The sequence below is a fragment of the Carassius gibelio genome, chromosome B21, assembly GCF_023724105.1.
Source record: "Carassius gibelio isolate Cgi1373 ecotype wild population from Czech Republic chromosome B21, carGib1.2-hapl.c, whole genome shotgun sequence".
In the NCBI taxonomy this organism is placed as follows: Eukaryota; Metazoa; Chordata; class Actinopteri; order Cypriniformes; family Cyprinidae; genus Carassius; species Carassius gibelio.
Window position 1 is genome coordinate 1,016,191 of NC_068416.1, and position 26,336 is coordinate 1,042,526.

General features: G+C 43.6%; 1 long non-coding RNA gene across 1 annotated transcript; it reads right to left on the reverse strand.

The window, feature by feature from the left end:
• Positions 1–1,212: 1,212 nt before the first annotated feature.
• On the reverse strand, positions 1,213–3,624 carry LOC127986015 (uncharacterized). Its single transcript, XR_008160719.1, has 6 exons — positions 3,543–3,624; positions 3,387–3,442; positions 2,900–2,984; positions 2,126–2,198; positions 1,574–1,744; positions 1,213–1,284 (listed from the first exon to the last, which is right to left on the reverse strand). It is a non-coding gene; the product is annotated as an uncharacterized LOC127986015 (long non-coding RNA).
• Between the last annotated feature and the right edge of the window lie 22,712 nt (positions 3,625–26,336).

Consider the following 26,336-nt stretch of genomic DNA (forward strand, 5'->3'; position numbering starts at 1 on the left):
CAACTCTTTCAATTCAATTCAAGTTTATTTGTATAGCTCTTTTTACAATAAAATCGTTACAAAGCAACTTTACCGAAAATTATGTTTCTACAACATTTAGTAGTAGCTTATAAGTGGTGACTCAGTTTGTGCACGTATGACAGGATTTTTAGAAAAATTAATAGAAGACGTAGTCAGCCAGACGATGAACATTATTAATAATTATTATATGATGCAGTCACACTTGTAGCAATATTTGTTAGTTCTGTTTGTTGATTCAGGGCTAGCATCATCTGAGGTCCTCTGAGGGTCAGCATCATCTCTTCTCAGGTGTTCTCGATCCAGACTGGAGCTTCCTAGTTACCACGGGATGTAAATCATAGAAACTCTTAAGTACCGAAATTGGTTATTAACAACTCTGAACTGGATATCTGAATATGAGATACTAAATGCAGCAGAATTCAATGGGAATAATTCACTCCCAGCTAACAATTTTTGGTTCCCAGAACGTTAGTTTTTGGTTCCCAGAACGTTCTCAGAACGTTAGTTTTTGGTTCCCAGAACGTTATTTTTTATGGTTTGTTTTTGGTTAGCCAGGAAAGTTTTCTTAACGTTCTCAGAACGTTAGTTTTTGGTTCCCAGAACGTTCTCAGAACGTTAGTTTTTGGTTCCCAGAACGTTAGTTTTTGGTTCCCAGAAAGTTTTCTGAATGTTAGTGTTTGGTTCCCAGAACGTTCCCAGAACGTTAGTTTTTATGGTTTGTTTTTAGTTTGCCAGGAAAGTTTTCTTAACGTTCTCAGAACGTTAGTTTATGGTTCCCAGAATGGTCTCAGAACGTTAGTGTTTGGTTCCCAGAACGTTCTCAGAACGTTAGTTTTTGGTTCCCAGAAAGTTTTCTGAATGTTAGTGTTTGGTTCCCAGAACGTTAGTTTTTAGTTTGCCAGGAAAGTTTTCTTAACGTTCTCAGAACGTTAGTTTTTGGTTCCCAGAACGTTATTTTTTATGGTTTGTTTTTGGTTTGCCAGGAGTTTTATTAATCCCAGAACGTTATTTCTAGCATTCAACTAACAATTTAATTTACTTTAATAACATACGACTGTATAGAAATAATCAGCTTACAGTCCATTGTTTTGTCATTTTTTAACTGTTGATTAAAAAAATAATAATACAAACACAATCATTGGGTTGTAGGCTGAGCATCACATTCAAAACATGGCAGAAAGCGAAACAAAATCAAACTACTTCAAAAATTTTATTATTAGTGTAATTGTAGATCCTGCACTCTTCCATCTTCACAACAGTCATCTGTAAATATAACAAAGAATAGTAATATTATAACAAATAAAAGTGATATTCTTGTTTCATTCAGTCATTGCCATTGCCTAGTACCTCAATTATAACGTAATAACAGTTTACCGCTAGATGTCACTGTTGAAGAGGGTATTCAAAGGCGCGTTTGTTGTAAAATATAGATGTCAGCGAGCAGCGAGATAAAAATTAGCGATAGATGCCATTTACACAAAATAGGCTACATTAACTGCAAATAGCAATTGATTATTTACGCTAAAAGGGTTTTTGCAACAAGGTCGTTTACCTGACTGTCGGACCATTTCCCGCTGACACAGGGACATAATACGTACACTACGTACGCTGGCAGCGATCAACCATGATGAGAGGGAACCCGGCATGTTTGATGAAGAAAGCTGTTCAAAAGCTGTTGCCCAGCTGTTCAACTCAGACACAGAAGATGAGGACTTTGATGGATCTGTGGGAGAAGATTGATTAAAAAATAATGTGAGTGTATTGTTAAATAGTAGAATAAAGTTCAACTAAACTCACTGTTTTGAGACTGTGCCTTATAATCCAGTGCAACTTATGGTGCAGAAAATACGGTAGACAGGAGAGTAGATTAACTTCGGTGGACTTAAAATTTGAAAAATGTTGTAAAAAGACGTGTGACATCTTTTATTTTGCGCTTCAATTAAATATGAATCAATCGGTTCATGTGTGCTGCTTGAACTGAGGCACTACAGCGATCTGTAACACATTAAATCAGCACAAAACACTATTTATTGTTTGAATTTCTTAAAAAAGAAAAAAAGAAAAAAGGGGGGCCAAATTTAAAAGCTGAACACTTGTTTCATACCAGAAGTGACCTTCTCTGTCTTCTTCTGTCTGTGTGTTGTCAGTTTCCTCTTTGGTCCACAATGTATATTTCGCTGTGTGTGAACAAGGTGTGTACTGTGAGAGCAGCATGGCTTGTCAGACATAGCTACAGTATTTAAGGAGGGACGCTTGTTTTGCGAAGGGTCAGTTGATTGCTATGATCAAAGCTGATTTTTCAGCATCATTACTTCAGTCTTAAGTGTCATATGATCCTCCAGAAATCATTATAATATGCTGCTCTTTGCCAAATAAACACTTCTGATAAATATGAATGTTAAAAAAACAGCGCTGTTTTATATTTGTGTAAACCGTTTATAACAGCATAGAGTTTATTTATTTATTTTAAAGCTTGATTCTTATATAGACCCCAGACTTCTAAATGGTAATGTAGACTACATTTTTAAAAATAAATTCATATTTTTATTCAGCATGGACACATTAAATTAATCAAAAGTTAGTGTCAAGAAGAATTTTCTATTAGCAAAGAATTCTCTCTCTCTTTCTCTCATATATATATTGAGCAGCACAACTGTTTTCAACATTGATAATAATCAGAAATGTTTCTTGAGCAGTAAATCATCATATTAAAATGATTTCTGAAGATCATGTGACACTGAAGACTGGAGGAATGATGCTGAAAATACAGCTGCACATCACAGGAATAAGTTACATTTCACCAAAAACTGCTATTTTTAAATTGTAATATTATTTCAGAAATTGGTAAGGATAGCATTAGCGTATGTTTGGGGTAAACCTGCTAGTCATATGGATCAGTGTGCCTTGGAGATGTTGTTGGACAGGAGGTTTGCTCATCATGGGATGCAGAAGATCATCAAGCACTAGAAGAATATAGAAATATAACAAGCAATCTGTCACAGAGACAACAATATTCAGTATACAACGACAGTTTTATCTAAATAAACCAAGCAACTAGAAATGTAGAAAATAGAAAGAATATGTATTTAATAAATATCCTGAACAGTTTTTATCAATATTTGTTTATCATTAGACTAGATCAAAATGCGTTTGAACTGTGACTCTGATGTAATGACGTCACTGATTAACGGTAACGTTAGTGTATATTTAGGTTAAATAAATAAGAAAGCCTATTTTCAATCATCCATTGAAAAATGACCAGAAAATATTTTACAGAACTGTCAATGCCTCTCATCTACACATACATGTGTTATTAAAATCCCAAACTCTTCATAAAAGCTTAGTCAATGGAGTTAGCATGTTACCTCCTCTGATAAAGGTTCAGATGCTCACGGACTTGTTCGAAAACACTTAACCATTTCTATGAAGTAAATTCAACAGATGCTGGTCAAATACAAGCAAAAGAGATGTCAGGAACAGTGGCATATGATATTTGTGCAATTTTAATTTACTAAACTTACCGAAATCAGTGAAAACAGCAGCGAGACACGGAGCGTGCAGCTTGCCAGTGTTGTCGACCGCCCGTTTCCATGCCAACTCCCTCAGCTCCAGGGTTTGAATCTGAATGAACGCGCTCCAATGTTCAGCGCGCGCTCATTAAAACACGCAGAATTTACAGTAACACTCAATCCCCGATTAGCTCATTACAAAATTGGCTGTGTGCTCACAGTGTGTGTGTGTGTGTTCACTGCGTGTGTGCATTTCGGATGGGTTAAATGCAGAGCACAATCTGAGTATGGGTCACCATACTTGGCTGAATGTCACTTCACTTTCAAATTTGGTTTGTTTTCAGCTGCTATGAAAGGTTACATTTTTAGCGTGTTTTATCAGTTTATTGTAATTTCAAATCGCTTACATTGTATGTCTTATGAATTTCTGCAGCAACTCAGTTAACCAAAAATAACCTGCAGGGAACGTTCTAGAAACGTTCTCTTTAGGTTATAAAAAAAGCCAAAAAAAAAAAAAAAAACCTGCAGGGAACGTTCTGGGAACATTCTCTTTAGGTTATAAAAAAATGCCAATAAATAACCTGCAGGGAACGTTCTGGGAACGTTCTCTTTAGGTTATAAAAAATTGCCAATAAATAACCTTGAGGGAACGTTCCCAGAACGTTCTCTTTAGGTTATAAAAAATGCCAATAAATAACCTGCAGGGAACGTTCTGGGAACGTTCTCTTTAGGTTATAAAAAAATGCCAATAAATAACCTGCAGGGAACGTTCTGGGAACGCTCTCTTTAGGTTATAAAAAATTGCCAATAAATAACCTTGAGGGAACGTTCCCAGAACGTTCTCTTTAGGTTATAAAAAAATGCCAATAAATAACCTGAAGGGAACGTTCCCAGAACGTTCTCTTTAGGGTACTAAAAAACAACCAATAGAGAACGTTCCCAGAACGTTCTTATTTGGTTCCCCCAAAAAATAACCAAACGGGAACGTTAGGGGAACGTTCTGTGTTAACTATAGAGAAATTCAACTTATAACCTGAAAAAGTACTAAATGAGTTCAGTATTAAAATTACTTGAGGGATTGAGACAAGGGGGTTGGATATTGTCAGGAGATCGGCGATGACCCAGAGGTGAAAGAAGTTTGCACCGTTTATTCAGTCCAAAAGATAAAACACAAACAGACTGCCAGGTGCAGTAAAGAGGACACGCTGCAGCTGGAGAATTTTGGATTATACAGTTGCTTCCCGAGTCACAGATCCTCGACTGAAATGCAGCCCAACTGGGATGAAGCTCAAGCCGGCAGAGACGGTCCAGGCTGGCAGATAGTGGCAACCACGTCTGTAGACTCGGCATAGCATACCAGGACAGCAAATACACGGTCGGATTCTGGAGTGGGACTGGGACTCAGACTCTAAATAATAGCTGCTAGCACACATACAAACCGTGCAAAGCGAGAGGGCGAGAAGCGCATCACACTCACATCAAATAATTCCCAGACACAGACAACAACAAAGAACAGGGAGAAGTAGGCAGCGCAATCAGTGCGAAGACACAGAACAGGTGCGTGCACGAGTGCACGAACACCAGCGGTAACAGGGAACAGCTGAACCCAATGCGAGAAAACAATAGGGGAGAAATAGGCTGCATTTACACTGCAGGTCTTGATGTCCAAATCCGATTTTCTGACTATATCCAATTTTTTTGACGACTCACTTACATCATCTTTTAAAAGTGTCCCGTATCCGATTTGTGCATTTACACTATACACTGCTGAAACTACCAAACGTAGACGTTCTGACCCAGAAAAGGAAGTAAAACAGCATGAAATACAATGGATGCAGATGTAAATAAAATTATATAGTGTTTTGCTTTCCACAATATTTTGAAAAGTCAAAAAAAAAAAAAAAAATCAGCAAAACATTGGTCTCATATGGCGGAGAAAAAAAAGAAGACCCAGATAGCCACTGGACGCTGTAACGGAACAGGGCCGCAACCGCAAAACGATAGAGCCGGGTCTGGCACGCATCCGCCTCACGGACTCGTTCCTGAGTCAAAATGCACATCGGGCCGAAGCCGTTTCTGGTCTGTTTTTAGGTGTTGTTGCGGATATGTGCCAGCGCCGATCCAGCACCACCTGATCATCCCGTTACAGATACGTAACGGGTGCGTAAAACGATTCCGCCTACCGGAGCTGTGCCGGATGTGTTACGAATCTGCTTAATTCACCACTGGATTGACCTTTTGCCTTATTTTCGGCATTTTTGTCATACTAAAACAACGTGAACAAAGTTAACAAACACAGAATTAATAACCACGAATTCATATATTTAATTATAAAAAACGAACAACAAAGTCATGAACAAAGTCAACAATTAACACAAAACACAGTCAACAACATACATAGAATGAATGGATAAAAAAACGCACAAGCTATAAACACAACGTGGAAAAAAAAACATGCACTTAAAATCACTAGGTGGGTGCTCTGGCAGCTGTTGCTGTTGCTGCTCCTGCTGCTGACGCGCCAATCTCTCCTGGCGCCCTCCTCTCCAGTCCGCCGAAAGGGCAAACCACCTTATAGCATGCCTCCATATTTCAGCTTCAGCACCTGGAAAACAGCATTACTGATTAGGATGAATGAGACATTTGGATCAGTGCTGGTCCTACATGACGACAAAACAGGCTTTATATTGCATTTGCTCAAAATGAAGATATGCCCATCCTTCTCTGCCTACTTCTATAATGATGTGTGCATTAGTTGATGGAACTGTAATAAAATAATAGCCTAATAATAATTTAAAAAAAAAACTGGTCATGTAAAATTGAATAAGACAAATTAACTACACTCAAAAAAATTATTTTTCAGTTTTGTTCACTTTAACTGAACAATTCAGGTTGAATTAATGCCATTTTGGCTATTTTTCAGTTCAACATGATTGTGTTAAACTGACTTAAAACTGTCACTCGTTGGTTTAAAGGGGGGGTGAAATGCTCGTTTTCACTCAATATCCTGTTAATCTTGAGTACATATAGAGTAGTACTGCATCCTTCATAAATCCAAAAAGTCTTTAGTTTTATTATATTCATAAGAGAAAGATAGTCTGTACCGATTTTTCCCGGAAAAACACGACCGGCTGGAGGCGTGACGTGTGGGCGGAGCTAAAGAATCATGAGCGCGAATAGGCTTTCGCGTTGAGAGCATGTGGAAGCTGTGATATTACCGTGAGGGAAAACCCATCATCCAAAACAAACCGTGGCTTACAGTCAGATTCAGCCGTTTATTTATGATCCAGAATCAGATCCAGAGGCTGAAACTGAACGAAAGCAGCATCAGCAACGACTCGCTCCGAGCGGGGCTCGAACCCGGGTCTCTGGCATGGGAGGGGACGCACTAACAAGGAGGCAGAGATATTTGAAGCAGTTTTACTCACCGCCTGCGGTTCCAACACACGATCGTGACCCTTTTTCCTTGGGATTGCACATAAGGATGGCGCCGCAGATGGCTGCTTCAGTGCTTGGCTCTCCAGTGTTTGTGCTGTTTTTGTTCGTTTTTCCTGTTTTTTGTTTAACAAACACGATCAGTTTCACCAGGGATGAACTGCTGAACATTCGGCAGAACACACCACAAGATCTTTTACCGGATTTAAATTATTCAGACGTTTTACTGAACGTTGTTATCGGAGGAGCGGCGGCGCTGATCAAGCGCTTCAAGACGCGCAGACGGGGGAAGCGAGCGGGAGCGCTCGTCAGACTCAGGAAGCACGGATTTCGAACGCCGTTGCCTAGCATCCATCTCGCAAATCTCCGCTCTCTACCCAACAAAACAGCGAACTGCTTCTGCTCTCTCGGACAAATAAGGATTTCTCTCACTCTGCTGCTCTGTGTTTCACGGAAACCTGGCTGAATGACGCCATACCGGACAGCGCGCTCCATCTGCCGGGCTTTCAACTGTTCAGAGCGGATCGCGAATCAGAATCAACTGGGAAATCGCGCGGCGGTGGGACATGCTTTTACATCAATGAACGGTGGTGTACAGATGTAACTGTGTTAAAGAAGATGTGCTGTCCTGATCTAGAAATGCAGTTTGTCAACTGTAAACCGTTCTATTCGCCGCGGGAGTTTCACTCCTTCATTCTGGTCAGTGTTTACATCCCTCCGCAAGCGCATGTGAGCTCAGCTTTACAGAAACTTGCTGATCAGATCACAGACACAGAACAACAACACCCGGACTCTGTTTTAATCATTCTTGGGGACTTTAACAAAGCCAATCTCTCCCGTGAACTGCCAAAATACAGACAGCATGTTACATGTCCCACCAGAGACAGTAATATATTGGATCACTGTTACACCACAATAAAGGATGCATATCACTCTGTTCCATGAGCAGCTTTGGGACGTTCTGATCACTGTCTGGTTCACCTTATACCATCCTACAAGCAAAAACTTAAATCTGCTAAACCTGTAATAAGGACTGTGAAAAGATGGACCAGCGAAACAGAGCAGGATTTACAATCTTGTTTTGACCTCACTGATTGGAGTGTTTTTGAAGCTGCTACCACGGATCTGGACGAACTCACAGAGACCGTAACATCCTATATTAGATTCTGTGAGGATATATGCATTCCTACCAGGACTTATTTAACATTCAACAATGATAAGCCATGGTTTACAGTAAAACTCAGACATCTTCATCAGGTCAAAGAAGATGCCTACAGAAATGGGGACAGGGTCTTGTACAATCAGGCCAGGAACACACTGAACAAAGAGATCAAAGCGGCTAAAAAGACCTACGCTAAAAAGTTGGAAGACCAGTTTACTTCCAACGACTCAACTTCAGTGTGGAGAGGTCTAAGAGCCATCACGAACTACAAGACACCATCCCCTTGCACTGAGGCTAATCAACGACTTGCTAACGACCTGAATGAGTTTTATTGCAGATGTGAAACCCCCATCACCCATTCTGACCATCTCCCTACACAACCATTAACACATCCTGCAATCCCACCCTCCACACCTCCTGCTCTTCAAATCTGTGAAGATGATGTGCGCCAGGTCTTCAAGAAGAACAAAAGAAGAAAAGCACCAGGCCCAGATGGTGTTACACCAGCCTGTCTGAAAATCTGTGCTGACCAGCTGGCCCCCATCTTTTCACAGACCTTCAACAGATCCCTGGAGTTGTGTGAAGTGCCTTCCTGCTTCAAACGCTCCACCATCATCCCCATCCCAAAGAAACCCAAGATAGCAGAACTTAACGACTACAGACCTGTGGCTCTAACGTCTGTCGTCATGAAGTCGTTTGAAAAACTGGTTCTGGCTTATCTGAAGGACATCACTGGATCCTTACTGGACCCCCTCCAGTTTGCTTACCGAGCAAACAGGTCCGTGGATGATGCAATCAACATGGGATTGCACTTCATCCTGCAACATCTGGACAAAACAGGGACTTATGTGAGGATCCTATTTGTGGACTTTAGTTCGGCATTCAACACCATCATCCCAACAGCCCTTCAGACCAAACTGACCCAGCTCTCTGTTCCTAGCTCTATCTGTCAGTGGATCACCAGCTTTCTGACAGATAGGCAACAGTTAGTGAGACTGGGGAAATACACATCAAACAGCTGCTCCACCAACACTGGTGCCCCTCAGGGATGTGTTCTCTCCCCTCTGCTCTTCTCCCTGTACACCAACGACTGCACCTCTAAAGACCCCTCTGTCAAGCTCCTAAAGTTTGCAGACGACACTACAGTCATCAGCCTCATCCAGGACAGTGATGAGTCTGCTTACAGACAAGAGGTTGAGCAGCTGGCTGTCTGGTGCAGTCTTAACAACCTGGAGCTGAACACGCTCAAAACAGTGGAGATGATCATGGACTTCAGGAGAAACCCACCTGCACTTTCCCCACTCACCATCATGAACAGCACTGTGACTGCAGTGGAGTCATTCAGATTCCTGGGAACCACCATCTCTCAGGACCTGAAGTGGGACAATCACATTGACTCCATCGTTAAAAAGGCCCAGCAAAGGTTGTATTTCCTTCGCCAGCTGAGGAAGTTTAACCTGCCACAGGAGCTGCTAAAATAGTTCTACTCGGCCGTCATTGAGTCTGTCCTCTGTACTTCAATAACTGTCTGGTTTGGTTCAGCAATAAAATCAGACATCAGAAGACTACAGAGAACTGTTCGGACAGCTGAAAGGATTATTGGTGCTCCCCTGCCCACCCTTTAAGAACTGTATACATCCAGAGTGAGGAAAAGGGCTCAGAAAATCACTCTGGATCCCTCACATCCAAGTCACCCCATCTTTGAACTTTTGCCATCTGGCCGGCGCCTCAGAGCCGCAAACACCAGAACAGCAAGGCACAAGAACAGTTTCTTCCCCCAGGCAATCTACCTCATGAACAGTTAAATGTTCTCTACTTATGCTTATAAACGTGCAATATCCGTATATTTATTTGTTAACCCTCCATCCTAGAACATTCCTGCATCTCACTCAATCCTATTCCATTATCATTTATAGCACAATTGTTTATACACTTATTTATTAGCCAATCTTTTTTTTTTTTTTTTTTTTTCTGTGTGTTGTTGTCTCTGTGTACTGGAAGCTTATGTCACTAAAACAAATTTCTTGTATGCGTAAGCATACTTGGCAATAAAGCTCTTTCTGATTCTGATTCTGATTCCTTAAGAAATAAACGATACGCAAATCCGTCATCAAACTGGGCCTTGTGAACAAGCATCTTCGAAATTCAGGGAACAAACAAAAACACTTGCACAACTCCGTTGATGCTCTGTAAAAATAAACTCCATCCACTGGTCCCTTAATGCTGTTTTTTTTTTGGTAATCTGTGCAGGGTTGTCTTGCCCTGGCAACCAAAAACACACTTCTTTTGTGACTTTTCGCGACGCTCTCGCTCTGATCAGTGAAATGTCTGTGCTGCTCAGCCTCGCTATACGGGAGCGCGCGCTCTTCCGGCAGAAGTGCCTTAGGACCCATATAAGGAAATTCCGCTCCATCTAACGTCACACAGAGCCATACTCGAAAAAAACTTTCCGAAACTTGTGACAAACCGGAAGGAGTATTTTGGGAACAAAAATACTCCTTCAAACGTACAACTTAATTTTTGAAACTTTGTCCATGTTTAGCATGGGAATCCAACTCTTTAACAGTGTAAAAAACTCAGTATGCATGAAATAGCATTTCATCCCCCCTTTAACATAAAGTTTTCACTTTGAAAGAACGTTTCAATCAAATACCTCAAAATAAGTTTTACACTTCCCATCATGCTTTGCACAGGACTGGATATAGGGAGAGAAAATGTTGAAATAAAGTGTTATTTTATGCAGTTTTTAGTAAAATGTGATAATAAGGAGACTTTTTCATGTCTAATGCTCTATTATGTGGGCATTTTAAAAGACTTTATATTGGTGTATTTTGTGCGAGTTACCATTGTGGTGAAGTGTGGAGCTTGTGGTTGGGTTGAGGACCTGCCAAGTTAGCTATAATTATAAAAATAGGGAAGTTGCGGCCCAATGGTTAGAGAGTCGGACTGGCAATCGAAAAGTTGTGAGTTCGAGTCTTGGGCCAGCAGGAATTGTGGGTGGGGGGAGTGCATGTACAGTGCTCTCTCCACCTTCAATACCATGACTTAGGTGCCCTTGAGCAAGGCACCGAGCCCCCAACTGCTCCCCGGGCGCCGCAGCATAAATGGCTGCCCACTGCTCCGGGTGTGTGTTCACAGTGTGTGTGTGTTCACTGCTCTGTGTGTGCACTTCGGATGGGTTAAATGCAGAGCACAAATTCTGAGTATGGGTCATGAGTATGCTCTGATCAGTGAAATGTCTGTGCTGCTCAGCCTCGCTATACGGGAGCGCGCGCTCTTCCGGCAGAAGTGCCTTAGGACCCATATAAGGAAATTCCGCTCCATCTAACGTCACACAGAGCCATACTCGAAAAAAACTTTCCGAAACTTGTGACAAACCGGAAGGAGTATTTTGGGAACAAAAATACTCCTTCAAACGTACAACTTAATTTTTGAAACTTTGTCCATGTTTAGCATGGGAATCCAACTCTTTAACAGTGTAAAAAACTCAGTATGCATGAAATAGCATTTCACCCCCCCTTTAACATAAAGTTTTCACTTTGAAAGAACGTTTCAATCAAATACCTCAAAATAAGTTTTACACTTCCCATCATGCTTTGCACAGGACTGGATATAGGGAGAGAAAATGTTGAAATAAAGTGTTATTTTATGCAGTTTTTAGTAAAATGTGATAATAAGGAGACTTTTTCATGTCTAATGCTCTATTATGTGGGCATTTTAAAAGACTTTATATTGGTGTATTTTGTGCGAGTTACCATTGTGGTGAAGTGTGGAGCTTGTGGTTGGGTTGAGGACCTGCCAAGTTAGCTAAAATTATAAAAATAGGGAAGTTGCGGCCCAATGGTTAGAGAGTCGGACTGGCAATCGAAAAGTTGTGAGTTCGAGTCTTGGTCCAGCAGGAATTGTGGGTGGGGAGAGTCCATGTACAGTGCTCTCTCCACCTTCAATACCATGACTTAGGTGCCCTTGAGCAAGGCACCGAGCCCCCAACTGCTCCCCGGGCGCCGCAGCATAAATGGCTGCCCACTGCTCTGGGTGTGTGTTCACAGTGTGTGTGTGTTCACTGCTCTGTGTGTGCACTTCGGATGGGTTAAATGCAGAGCACAAATTCTGAGTATGGGTCACCATACTTGGCTGAATGTCACGTCACTTTCACTTTTTCATTATAATGTTGGCATTCTTTTTTAGAGTTGGCATGGCAAAATTAGACCTAGTTAACCTGAAAAGATTTTCTCTATTAGGGATGGCAAAACTTTATCTAGTAGGAATAACACATATTTTTTTAGAAGTCTTGACTAAATGAATTCAAGTTCATACAACAAGACTACAACAAATCATATCAAACAAATTAGATCTTGTTGGAACAATGTAATTCAATTTCGTTGAAAACCTTTCCTTAATTTAATTAAGTTCGTTCAACAAATTTTTTTTGAGTGTATATCTAACCATTGAGGTTAAGACGTAGCCCCGATTAGGCCTAGTAATAAAAAGAATAAGAAGAATAACAGAAGGCATTATTGTTGGTGTATGCTGTTTTACGAAGACGTCAAAACTGGAAGAATTGAATCAATGGAAATCTGTGCGGGAAGGGTCGATTGTCATCCTCTTTTGTATTTTGTTTATACTCGTACTTCTTGGCGAGTAAAAGTAGGCTACTTCACTCATCTCCCTACTACTAGGGCTGTCACTTTTGTGAAAAAATCTTTTTCGATTTTTAAGACATAAGTGTTCATTGAATTGATTTTCCATGTCTAAAAAAAGACGTTTACTTTTTCAACATCAAATAACGGACGAACGTAAAGAGAGCGCTGGAAACGCACAGCACAAGTCAGCAATATTTCTTATTTATTGGCATGAAGTTTCATGCAGAATAACAGCAACAGGAGTGCAAAATTCTCAAAAATATACAGAGTATATACTGCCATAACAAAAGAAAAACATCGCTGCAGGCTTCCGGCTGCATTTATGATTTAGGCAATTCAAAAATCTCCAAGATTATTTTAAATAATGATTCAATCCATTTCAAACAAGTTCAAAAAATTAAACTTGGACTTGAGAAACAAGCCATGTGTGTTTTTTTATTTTATTGAACGTAACCGACAGTGCGCACTAGGCAAGCATATTAAAATGCGCAAAAAGTTTTTTACTCGCCTGGACATCGCTAAGACTAACTTTTAAAATTCAGCACATTAGTGCAAATATATGATATGATATTAAAAAGTTGATTCGGTTATCCTATAATTGGTCTATTCTGTGCTACACTCATAGGCTATTTGTATAGCGCAGTAGCGCTATAGCAGATGCGGCTTTAACATAACACAGACTGGTGCGCAAATAACAGCCTGGTAACTGCTATCTACCAAGCAAACAGCATTTCACTTGCACGTTTAAGTAATAGACAGTAAATTAGAATAAACGCATACAAATAGATGTACATAATAAATACATAGACACATAAAAACTTACGTGTGGTAGCCTAGCTGGTCAGATAAATCTCCGTTGACAGCTTGGTTTGATGATATTTTTTATTATTTTTTGGTGCTTCTGACTGAAGTTCGTAGTATGGATGTGGACCGTATCTGCAAGACGACAGTCACGCGAGACCCAACGTTTACTTGGCACTTTTGGCGCTATCGTAAAACGGACCTAAAACGGAGCTCAAACTCAAACACTGATAATATTGCTCAGCTTAATGACAATGCATTTATCTCATGCTCTAGATAGAAAAAAATGCAGACAGGTAACCATGTTGTTTTGAAAATGTTTATTCCAAGGAGTTTTTCACACAGTTTGAGAAAAGTTTTTTGGATGTGGTCCACATCAGGTAGTCTCTGACAGTCTAGGTCAAAACAGTGTTGGCTCAAATCCGTTTTGCAGATATGGGCCAGAGCAGTTTTTAGCCCTTTTTTAAATGCAGTCGGCTCAGATATGTATCACAGATTCGGGCCACACCAGTGTAGCCTATGTGAAAACAGTATCAGCTCAGATTCATATTGCAGATCTGGACCAAATCAGTGTCAGACACAGCTAATGTCTTTCGGTAACCTATGGGAAAAGTGATCTGGGCCAGATCTGTAAAATGATATAAATACTGAACTGATGGCAGTTAGAATTTTTAAGCTGAAACCTCTATCTGGCACGGATCTGGTTCACAATCAGAAAACATCTGTAAGATAGTAACAGAGGCAAGGGGCTTAAAACGGATCCGGGCCAAATGTAATTGCTATCTGGGGAGCCCTTTATTTCTGTAACAACCTTGCATTTTTGCCCCATCTCTTCGCCCCAAAGACTTAAAAGACATGAAACCTCAGCATTGCTCCACTATGTGTATCCTTCGTCCTCCATCATGCCTATAATAAGTCATGTGATCTCAGTTGACGTCACTTTTTTAATGATGTAGGGCTCGCATTTACTGGGGAGTATCCGATTTCTCTGCTTACATGGCACATGTAAATGCACGTATCCGATTCATATCCGATTTATTACCACATATGAATGAGGCCTGAATCCGATCTGAGAACATCGGAATCCATGCAGTTTTTTCCTGCTTACACGTTCACCGGTCATATCCGATCTGTGCCACATGAGAGCAAAAAATCGGATTTGGGTCACTTGAACCATATGGGGCCATAGACACCCAAAACGAGTCTAATCAAACCTGGCTCATAACAGATATAAATAAAATAAGATAGCATATAACAAAACATTCTGTTCTAGGCCAGCATGAAACATCCCCTGTTAAAGGACCTGAAATAATATTATTAGACTGTACAGATGCTTTGGGAGTGGCATATAGAAGCTTTATCCAAGAGATGAATTTTAAACCAAATCCAAACCTCTCCAAAACGTTAATGAGATTGTCCCACTCAGTACTGTCAAATGCTTTTTCAGCATCCAGAGAGACCAGAACTTCGTTCCGCTGGAGTGAGGTGAATACAAACATTACAGATATATAAACAATCTCGAACAAAACCAGTTTGAACAGCTGAAATTACTATTATGAAAAAGTTTTTTCAAGCTGAGTAGACAATATTTTAACTAATCTCTTATAGTAACAATTTAAGAGCAATATGGGATGATAAAACTATAGGTGGTGGCGGTTTTATCTTTCTTAAAAATTTGTGACATAATAGTTTGATAAAATGTTGTAGGCTGTCGGCATCCTACCTCCTGTAGTTTGTCTCCATGGCTGTAGAGGTCCCAAGATTTTGTCTCTGCCTTATTACTTCTACAAGTCACATGTGCCTCGTTTTCAACAGTGTATTTAAATCGTATTAATTTTTCCTTGGTTTTTCAGTTGTTTCCTGGCTGGTCTTGCTAAAGCCTCCCTAGCTGCCCCAAGTAAGATATCCTGAATTTCTTTGTTTGTAATTGTTTACTGGTTTTGTTTTCTCCCCTCGTGGAGTTTTTATTTTCTCATGTGGTTTTCCTATTGTTTTTACTATAGTTAATACCTCAGTATGAGAATAACTTTTGTTGTATTTTTCTGGCAATTACCTTACTTCTCTGGGAAACTACCTTAAGTATTTCTTCTCCCCTAGCTCAGTGGTAGATCTCTCACCCATCACGCACGGTCCTGCCATGGAAAGTTGGAACTCAGTGACCGCCAATGAAACTGAAGCATTTCAACAGAAATTGTGTCACAGCCAATAATATTTTTTCAGCATTTATTTGGACCGGGGTTTGAATCCAGTGTAGGCAGGTCTAAACCATTATTTCACACAGTTTTGTGCTTTTTATAAAACAAGTATCTAAAATGAAACAATACAGTACAGCTGCAAAGTACTTTAAATTTATGTCTTGCCTTTTTGGATTACAAAGAAAAGTGTTATGAACAAATAATTTTTATTAAAACAAATACAGTAAAATAACAGTATTATACATTACATGGTTATATGAAAACTTTTATAATTATATTATGCTTATAATTGAACATTAATATTTTCTATTAAATGGCTTTTGAAATGTAAAGAATCATTTAAACTGAACTTAAACTGGGTAATTTTCAAGTACTGAATGAAAATTTACTGAGTTGTGGAATAATTAATCACACTTAAGATAAATGTTCACTTAAGTGTTTCCATAACCATAGAAAGTTGTAGAATATTATAGATTAAAGTTGTGGAATACAGCACTCAGGAAGTAGTTTGTAATTTTCAGTTGTATTTTTATTAAATTATTTTAAGCACATTTTAAGATTAGTAAATAGTAATAAAAATTAAGTAGAAAGAATAATAGAATTCTGGAAATATATTTACATTAGTCTCACAATATACAGTATATATAAAATATTACATAAATATTCTTCTATATATCTTCTATTTCTTTTTTTTTTGCCACCCATCTCTGTTTTTCCATCTTGTAAAATGCAGACTCTTTAAACTCTTTCCAAGTCATCTCTTTCTCAGTGCCCTGATGTAGGTAAATGGAAAAGACTTTACGACAGGAAAGCCATTGTGTATGTGAGGACTGTTTGGACCCTGATTCAGATCTATTTTACACAATCTGCACAAGTGCCTAACATGTTCAGCTTCGGGCCTTTTGTGTTTTTGCTGTCCTCTCTCCTCCACCCATTTCTTTGTGTCATCAAGTTCACTCTTAAAGAATTCCATTTCCATAAAGTCTTGGAATGGCATTCTGGGATTTGTTAGTCCTTAATCACTGTAAGTATTAAAAACCTTTGTGGAACCGTTTACTGATAAAAAAAAAAAAAAACATTATATATATATATATATATATATATATATATATATATATATATAATGTATGTGTGTGTGGATAACGGAATCATCTTTGGCTGTCCACAAGCAAGTATTTGATTCTTCTCTGCTCCCACTCCATAATACAATTCTATCAATGGTGTCATGAGTTAGGAGTGTGGTCAGAGCAGGTGCTGTTTGGTTTACATTGACAGGCTTCATTGTCACAGGTCGGAGTGGACCACCAGATGTCGTGAGTCACGCCCCTTCCTTGTTTCCACCTCGAGGAGGTCCCAAGAACACCCCAATGACCAGACACACGAGAGACAGTAAGTAAATATGAAAACAACTTTATTTAAATTACTAAAAAAAAAGGTATATGAAAAGGGGGAGGGGAGGCTAAAATCCAATTCTCCAATTGGAGAGTAACAGTCTCGAGTCTCTTAGACTCCATCACGGGAGATCTCAGGTGAGTCCTTCACTCCTCTTTCCTTCTGGCTATATGACGACAATCAGCTTATTCACAAGTGCCCCTTTGTTCTGGCTTGCAGGGCGACTGTCCAGGGCCCCCTCCTTTCCTGGACGTAACAGATACAAGTGGTAAGTATTGAGAGTTTGAATGCACGATGGATACCTGCTGCTACTCATGGCAAACTCTGAGTCGGCCCAGCGGGTTGGACTCCCGGTCGTCCCGATGCTGGTGGAGCGTACAATGGCTGCCGGGATCCGACTGAAACGGTACTGGTAAGTGTACGGGGGGTTCCCTTACGAAAAATAACCATGGTTTTATTATAGTAAAACTGTAGTAACCCATGGTTTTTTGGCGTATTGACTGCCATTTGTAAAACCACAGATTTACTACAAATACCATGGTTAAACTATGGTTAATATAGCAAAACCATGGTAAATTTGTGGTTACCATGGTTTAACTACAGTAACCATGGTTTTTTGGTTTTATTTGTAGTAAAACCATGGTTAATTTTCGTAAGGGTTTCCGCGGTTTCTGCATCCTGAGTGGCGGGTCGACGTGCAGGTAGATGCTTCAAAGTGACCCGCTAGATCTGCACAAGAACATACAGGTAGATATAACAGGACTGGACACGGACGGTGGACAGAGGGGCCGCTGGCTCTTCACTCGGGGCACAGGTAAGTCTGTAGAAAAGACAGCTGGGGCCTCACTTGGCATACAGGCGAGTGTACAACACAATATGCTGGCTTTAGCTTTGGGCAATAGCTTACGGTGAATATACAGGGAAACAGGAAGTGCTGTAACTCACAGACCTTTAAAGAAAAAAACGTCAGGTGTTCCTTTTCTGAGGCTTCAACCAACTGCTGATAGAGATGCGGATCGAAAGCTGCTGCTGCGTTGGGCCGAACACGGCCTCCGCTGGTGTCACACACAGGTAGGTTGTTTCACTCGGGGCGTGCTACACTGGGTGGATCGAACGCTTCCCTCTTCTTTCTCCCAACCGACAGGGCAAGAGGTCTAGACAGGGGCGAACCTTTAAAGAACTCCACAGCAGATAATAATACACGCACAGCTGATTTCCTCCTACAGCAACCAACTCCTCACCGTTAATACTTCCCACTATATCCACACTGTTCTTACTTGAAATTGTTTCCCGCCACCGTCACGTGGAGAAGAAGGGTTAGGTGTCATCGACGGCATATAATTGGAGATGTTTTCTTCGCCCGCCTCAGTACTCACTTGCTTTGCAGGATTTCGTCAGGCCTGAAAGGTGGTTGTTGACGACACAATCACATCACCACACTGCAATTTTCAAGTATATACACTCACAGCAAAGGACAAAGACTCACCCACTGCACTCAACACACTCTTGGTGAATTTAGGGTCAAAACCCCGTCTGACCAAAGACTCGTCCTGGAAATCGTAGAGAACTGATGCAACGAATATTCAGCTTTAAACGTTGCCGCCACGACTCCCCAATGTTTTCTCTCGCTCACTGGTCCCGGCTCACCCACAATCCTCCTCCACAGTGGGGCAGCTCACATACTATGCCACAAACTCACAAGAAGGCTCACAGATACTTCACTCTAGATGATGATGCTGCTGTACGATGGTTTAGGGTACTCACGCCGTTACTAACATGAGGTCTCTTTTCCCTCTGCTTTCCAGCTCCTGGATACTTCTCCAGCTGTCATGTGACCCGTCGAAAGGGCCTCCTTCGGCGATACTTCCGGGGAGTCTTCCTGTTTTCAACCACTCAGAATTTGTTACACATGTCCATAGAGCAGTTTTCACAGTTAGGTAGACATCCCAATATACTCAGCCCGGTTTCTGTTTCTGCCAAATCCTTGTCTCCGTCCTCGCCCAGCCAACAATTTCCTCCGCCTTCTTTCCACTGCACTCGCCCAAACACTCCAACTCGCTCGCCGTATCGGCTGGAATAAAAGACTCCTCTCTTCAGTTTCTGAGGCCCTCTTTATACTCCTCCTTCTCTTCACGCTGCCCAATCCGCGATCGCCCCGCTCATCTATCCACCTGTGATCAATAAAACCCTGATTTCCCTTCCCGGAGTTCCCGGAGGCACCCTGTGTTTGAGGATTATGGTCCGGGCGGAACCAATCTCTGTCACTTTTAGTTCCGCCCTTACAAAGTCACTCCGTGACATCCTCCCCCGCCAATCCGTTCTAGTCCCTAGAACGTCTCTCTGCCCACTCACCGTAACGTGCAGGGGGCGTCCTCGGTTCTCTCGCTGGGACCGCCGGGGTGGCGAATCAGGGTCAACTCTGGCAGGCACATCCACAGGGCCCCTTGGGACCACTCGGGCAGGTACATTCACAGGGCCCCTTGGGACCACGGCCCATCCCCCAATCCACGGGGCTACGGGCGCCGGTTCTTTTGGAGCCTCCTCCACGGGGCTAGGATAATTTGGACAGGGGCTGATCATGTTGAGGTGGACTACTCGGTCTGGCCCGGCCTTCCCTTCTGGGCGAATCGTGTACACGGGTTGTCCAGACCGCTGCTGGCCTTGGATCACATAGGGAGTGGTCTCCCACCGGTCACTCAACTTTCCTTTACCTTGTCGCCTGTGGTCCCGCAGCAGTACTCTTTCTCCAGGGAGTAGGGGGGCCTCTCGTGCCGTCCGATCATATAGCCGCTTGTTCATATCTCCGGCCAGTCGTATCCGCTTGGTGACTTGCTCATAAGCAAAATGGAGGCGTTGATGATGACGACCCACCCACTCTGTCAGGCTCACCTCTTCCTCGGCCACTGCTGTTCCCAACATCAGATCTGTGGGCATCCGCACATGTCTGCCAAACATTAGATAAGTAGGGCCATACTCCGTAGTACTGTGTACGCTGTTATTGTATGCCTGAATTAGATTTGGCAAGGCACTCACCCAATCGTTCTGATGATCCTGGTCCAATGTGCCCAGTAGGCCCAGCAGGGTCTGATTAAACCTCTCGCACCCCCGTTACCCTGGGGATGGTAGGAAGTAGTGTGAGTCTTCGTACACCCATACAGTTGGCACAGTTCCTTTATCACCCAAGACTCAAAGTTGGGTCCTTGGTCCGAATGCAGGAACTCGGGGCATCCGAACGGCTGGAAGACAGCCCTCCACAAGGCCGTGGCGGTGGTGTTAGCCGTCTGATCTAGGGTAGGAACAGCCCAAGCATATTTCGTAAACAAATCAGTGACCACAAGAATGTTCTGGTACCGGTCAATGGGTCGGCCCAGCATAAGGAAGTCCATAGCTACAATGTGGAGAGGGGCTTTTGCATTTTTGGGGACCATTGGTGCTCTGGCCTCTTGCCTTGATTTAAATAGAGTACATCGGAGACACGCCTGGATGAAAGCACTCACTGATGCCTCTATTCCTGGCCAATAGAAGTGTCGGCGCAGAAGGGACACCGTTTTCTCCTGTCCTTGATGCCCCAGCTGGTCATGGTAAGCCGCTAATAAAGCTCGTACCTGATTTTCTGGTACCACAATCTGGCAGATCTCCTCATCTAGCCCCGGATCTCTGATGATTCTGCACAGTACTCCGTCTCTCAACTTGAGCTTCGTCCATTGCCCCAGCAACTTCCGTCCTGTCCCAACTTGGGCTTGCCTTTCCATAGGCTTCGGCCTTCGGCCCTGTTCCAGCCATTGACTCAGGGTCCTCAACTCTCTGTCTCCCTGTTGCCTCTCCCTCCATCGGCGGGGGTCCCATCCCCAACTTACGGGCACCACCTCTCGTTGACCTCCAGGCGCTTCCACCACGCTTACCATGTACCCCTCCTCTTCTTGGTCTGATACTGGTTCTGATGGACTCCTCAAATTGCCCACCGCCGGGAGTCGGGACAGGGAATCGGCGTTGGTGTGCTCTCGCCCTGGCCGATACTGAAGCTGGTAATCATAATTCGCTAGCTGGGCCACCCACCTCTGCTCCACAGCCCCCAGCTTCGCTGTCTGTAGGTGCACAAGCGGGTTGTTATCGGTGACCACTGTCACCTGAGTGCCCCAGAGGTAGTCTTTGAATTTTTCGCTGAGTGCCCACTTCAATGCCAACAACTCCAGTTTGAAGGAACTATAATTGGTATCGTTCCTCTCAGCGGGATGAAGACTCCGACTAGCATACGCAATGACCCGTTCCACTCCCTCCTGCCGTTGGGCTAGCACTGCCCCCAAGCCGAGGTTGCTGGCATCTGTGTAAAGAACAAAGGGTTTAGTGAAGTCAGCGTAGGCTAAAATCGGGGCTTGCAACAGCTCCTGCTTCAGCCGTTGAAAGGCAGTCTTACACTCAGGACTCCACGTAATGGCAGGGGACCCGCGGCCTCGAGGGCGTCCCGTCCCGGACAGCAGCTGGTCCAAGGGCTTTGCGATCTTAGAAAAATCTTTGATAAACTGTCGATAGTATCCTGCAAAGCCCAAGAATGATCTCACTTGCCTCACTGTCTTTGGGGCACTCCATTCTCGTACTGCTGCTACCTTTTCCGGGTCCACAGAAACCCCCGCGGCACTCTTGACCTCGCTCCGCAGCAGGTGGCACTTGTCTGGTTGGAGCTTCAACCCATACCTCTCCATCGCCTGAAAGACCTTCTCCAGATGTTGCAGATGGGATTCAAAGTCTGGGGAATAGACAATCACATCATCAAGATATACGAGTGTGGACTCCATCAACTGACCTCCCAAACACCGTTGCATGAGCCGCTGGAACATGGCTGGGGCTTTACAAAGGCCGAAGGGCATCCGGTCCCATTCAAAAAGACCAAACGGAGTCGTGAAGGCGGTCTTTTCCCGGTCTACCTCTTCCACCTGCACCTGCCAATATCCGCTGGCCAAATCCAACGTGGAGTACCAAGCTGATTTTGTTAAGCTGGCGAGTGAGTCTTCAATTCTGGGTAATGGAAAGGCATCCTTCTTAGTCACTTGGTTCAGTTTTCGGTAGTCGACACAAAACCTCCAGGCCCCTGTCTTCTTCTGCACCAGTAAAATAGGAGACGCCCACAGGCTGCTGCTTTCTCGAATGATCCCCTGGTCGAGCATACCTTGCAGCAGAGTCCGAACCTCAGTATATAAGGTAGGTGGTATCGGGCGATATCTCTCGCGACTGGGTCCAGCTTCCCCCGTGGGGATCCGATGTTTCACTATGTTCGTACATCCGTAATCTTCATCATGGGCAGAGAAGACATGCTGCCACTTCCTTAGAAGTTCCTGTAGCTTACGTGTCTGAGTCTGCTCCAACTCCTCTCTTCGTAGGGTTCGCCCAATAGATGGCCGGGCACCTCTTCCCCAGCCCTCCTGGAGGGCGAGTCTACTTGAGTCAGGCCCACTTCGACCACTAGGGCATACCTGGTGGAAACTCACATCCCTTTCTTCTCGCACTTGATGGGGCTCCACCATCGTTACTCTTGCCAAACGTTGGTGTTTGTGTAGATGTATGGCCCAGGGCTTCCCATTTCGTACTTTTACCGGAACTCGTCCTTGTCGGACCACCGCCAGTCCTCGGGCCACTTCCACATACTGACAATCCAAATGGGGCTCTACCAGTACCCAGCCTTCTGGCCCATGTTCCTGTTGGGGGACCCTTACCCATACTATGGCCTCACTTCGGGCCGGTACGGACAGTGCATAGCGGCAAGCTACTCGTCCGGTCTCTTCCCGGTCACTCCGGACCCTGGTCATCTTTACCCGGCGACAATCAGCCACAACACGTTCCCATTCTTGCCGTTCTGCCAGCGAACACTCAGAAAGGACGTTCATACCTAGGAGGGCTCTATGAGTTCCCAAGCAGTGGTCTTGGATGATGATCACTCCTTTCTGGGGCACGACAATTCCATGAATTTCCAAGTCCGCTAGTCTGTAGCCAATATAGGGGATGTCTAACCCATTTGCTCCCTTCAGGGTGAGCCAGGGGGCCTCTGTTCCTTGCACGTTCTGTTTCCCAAACAGCTCTTGTGACAGACTCTCAGAAAATAGGGTGACTTGCGATCCAGTGTCAACGAGACATTGTACCTTGATGCCACACACTTGGACCTCCACCACAGGGCTATGCCCAATCATCTTGTCCTTCGAGCCAGCTTCTATAGATGGGTCATCTATGGGTGTCCCGACCACACGACACGCTGTGGCCGGTGGACCTAAAAACCCCCCTCCGAGCCTCTTCGGGGACCACACTGTCGACTGTAGTGGCCAGGTTCTCCGCAACGGTTACAAATCGGTCGCCCCTGTTCATCCCACTCGAATCAAGGGCGGCTAGGTCGGCTAGGTCGCCTTCCTGGGTCTCGGCCACCATCTGAATACACATGGTCTCGGGGGCCTTACCTCTTGCCTCGAAGTGTCGAGTCGCAGTTTCTCCAAAAGGGTCTTAGATAACTCCGTCATTTGTTCACGGACATCTTTGAGGAGTTCCAACTTCAGGGCCTGTTTCCAGTCTGCTGCTTCTGGAACGGCCGTTGCAGTGCCACTTATGGCCGCACACACAGGGGGGTCTTTTACTTCAGCCTGATTGATCTCCAGAGCCACCGTCTCCTTCTTCAGGTCCTCGAATGTAAGCTCAGGGTCTCTTCGGAACTGCACTCGCAGGCTCTGACGTACTGGGCCTTCTCTCAACCCCAGCAGAAATTGGTCTCTCAACAAGGTCTCTCCGTCCCCGAGACCATGATCTTGACGTCATTGTAGCCTCGTAAACTGCTCTCGTAGTCACAGTGCAAAAGCTCTGATGGTTTGTCGGGGGCCTTGTTTACAGTTAAAAAACTGTGCTCTAAGGACAGCTACTGGGGTGGTATCGCCATATTGTTCCGTCAAGAACTGGAAGATGGTTTGAGCGGTGGCTCGGACAGCTTCTGGGGCGGCCTGGACTTCCCGCCGTGCTTCCCCCTCTAGAGAATTAAGAACAAATTGCAGCTGCTGTGCCGCACTCAACCCTTGAATCCTGGTCAAATATTCGATCTGAGCTTTCCATTCGGTTAATCGTACTTCAGACTCAGTTCCGCCGTACTTCTGGATCCAGGGGTTCCCCATAAACAATGGCATGACTCGGGTTAGGGCCTCTGGCAACTCGTTGTCGGCCATTGGGGAACCTTGGTCGCTCAACCCGAGATGGCGTCCCGCCGACTATGCCAAAATCTGTCACAGGTCGGAGCAGACCACCAGATGTCGTGAGTCACGCCCCTTCCTTGTTTCCACCTCGAGGAGGTCCCAAGAACTCCCCAATGACCAGACACACGAGAGACAGTAAGTAAATATTAAAACAACTTTATTTAAATTACTAAAAAAAAGGTATGTGAAAGGGGGGTGGGGAGGCTAACATCCAATTCTCCAATCGGAGAGTAACAGTCTCGAGTCTCTTAGACTCCGTCACGGGAGATCTCAGGTGAGTCCTTCACTCCTCTTTCCTTCTGGATATATGACGACAATCAGCTTATTCACAAGTGCCCCTTTGTTCTGGCTTGCCGACTGAAACCGTACTGGTAAGTGTACGGGGGGTTTTCGCGGTTTCTGTATCCTGAGTGGGGGGTCGACGTGCAGGTAGATTCTTCAAAGGGACCCGCTAGATCTGCACAAGAACATACAGGTAGACATAACAGGACTGGACATGGACGGTGGACAGATGGGCCGCTGGCTCTTCACTCGGGGCACAGGTAAGTCTGTAGAAAAGACAGCTGGGGCCTCACTTGGCATACAGGCGAGTGTACAACACAATATGCTGGCTTTAGCTTTGGGCATAAGGTAAGTACATCAAAGGTAACTGGGGCTTCACTTGGGCACACAGGCGGGTGTACAACACAATATGCTGGCTTGAGCCTTGGACATAAGGTAAGTACATCAAATGTAACTGGGGCTTCACTGGGGCACACAGGCGAGTGTACAACACAATATGCTGGCTTTAGCTTTGGGCATCAGGTAAGTACATCAAATGTAACTGGGGCTTCACTCGGGCATACAAGCGGGTGTACAACACAATATGCTGGCTTTAGCTTTGGGCAATAGCTTACAGTGAATATACAGGGAAACAGGAAGTGCTGTAACTCACAGACCTTTGAGGAAATAAACGTCAGGCGTTCCTTTTCTGAGGTTTCAACCAACTGCTGATAGAGATCAATCAATCACCTTTATTTATATAGTGCTTTAAACAAAATACATTGCGCCAAAGCACTGAACAACATTCATTTGGAAAACAGTGTCTCAATAATGCAAAATGATAGTTAAAGGCAGTTCATCATTGAATTCATTGATGTCATCTCTGTTCAGTTGAAATAGTGTCTGTTTTAATTTGCAATCAAGTCAACGATATCGCTGTAGATGAAGTGACCCCAACTAAGCAAGCCAGAGGCGACAGCGGCAAGGAACCGAAACTCCATCGGTGACAGAATGGAGAAAAAAACCTTGGGAGAAACCAGGCTCAGTTGGGGGGCCAGTTCTCCTCTGACCAGACGAAACCAGTAGTTCAATTCCAGGCTGCAGCAAAGTCAGATTGTGCAGAAGAATCATCTGTTTCCTGTGGTCTTGTCCTGGTGCTCCTCTGAGACAAGGTCTTTTCTTTAGAGATGCGGATCGAAAGCTGCTGCTGCGTTGGGCCGAACACGGCCTCCGCTGGTGTCACACACAGGTAGGTTGTTTCACCCAGGGCGTGCTACACTGGGTGGATCGAACGCTTCCCTCTTCTTTCTCCCAACCGACAGGGCAAGAGGTCTAGACAGGGGCGAACCTTTAAAGAACTCCACACCAGATAATAATACACGCACAGCTGATTCTTAAGCGTTCAAAAGCGTTAAAGCGTTCTGCAAGTGAACGTCGCTTGATTGTGCCATCCCAAAGAAGCACAAAGTCACTTTTACGGACTTTTAAATTAAATATTCCCTTCTGGTGGAATGATCTCCCCAACTCAATCAGAGCAGCTGAGTCCTTAGCCATCTTCAAGAATCGGCTTAAGACACATCTCTTCCATCTTTATTTGACCCTCTAACTTTAACACTCACTATTCTAATTCTATTCTTTAAAAAATCTAACTACCTTTCTAATCTTTTTGTATTCTATTTTCTTTTCATTTATTATGCAAT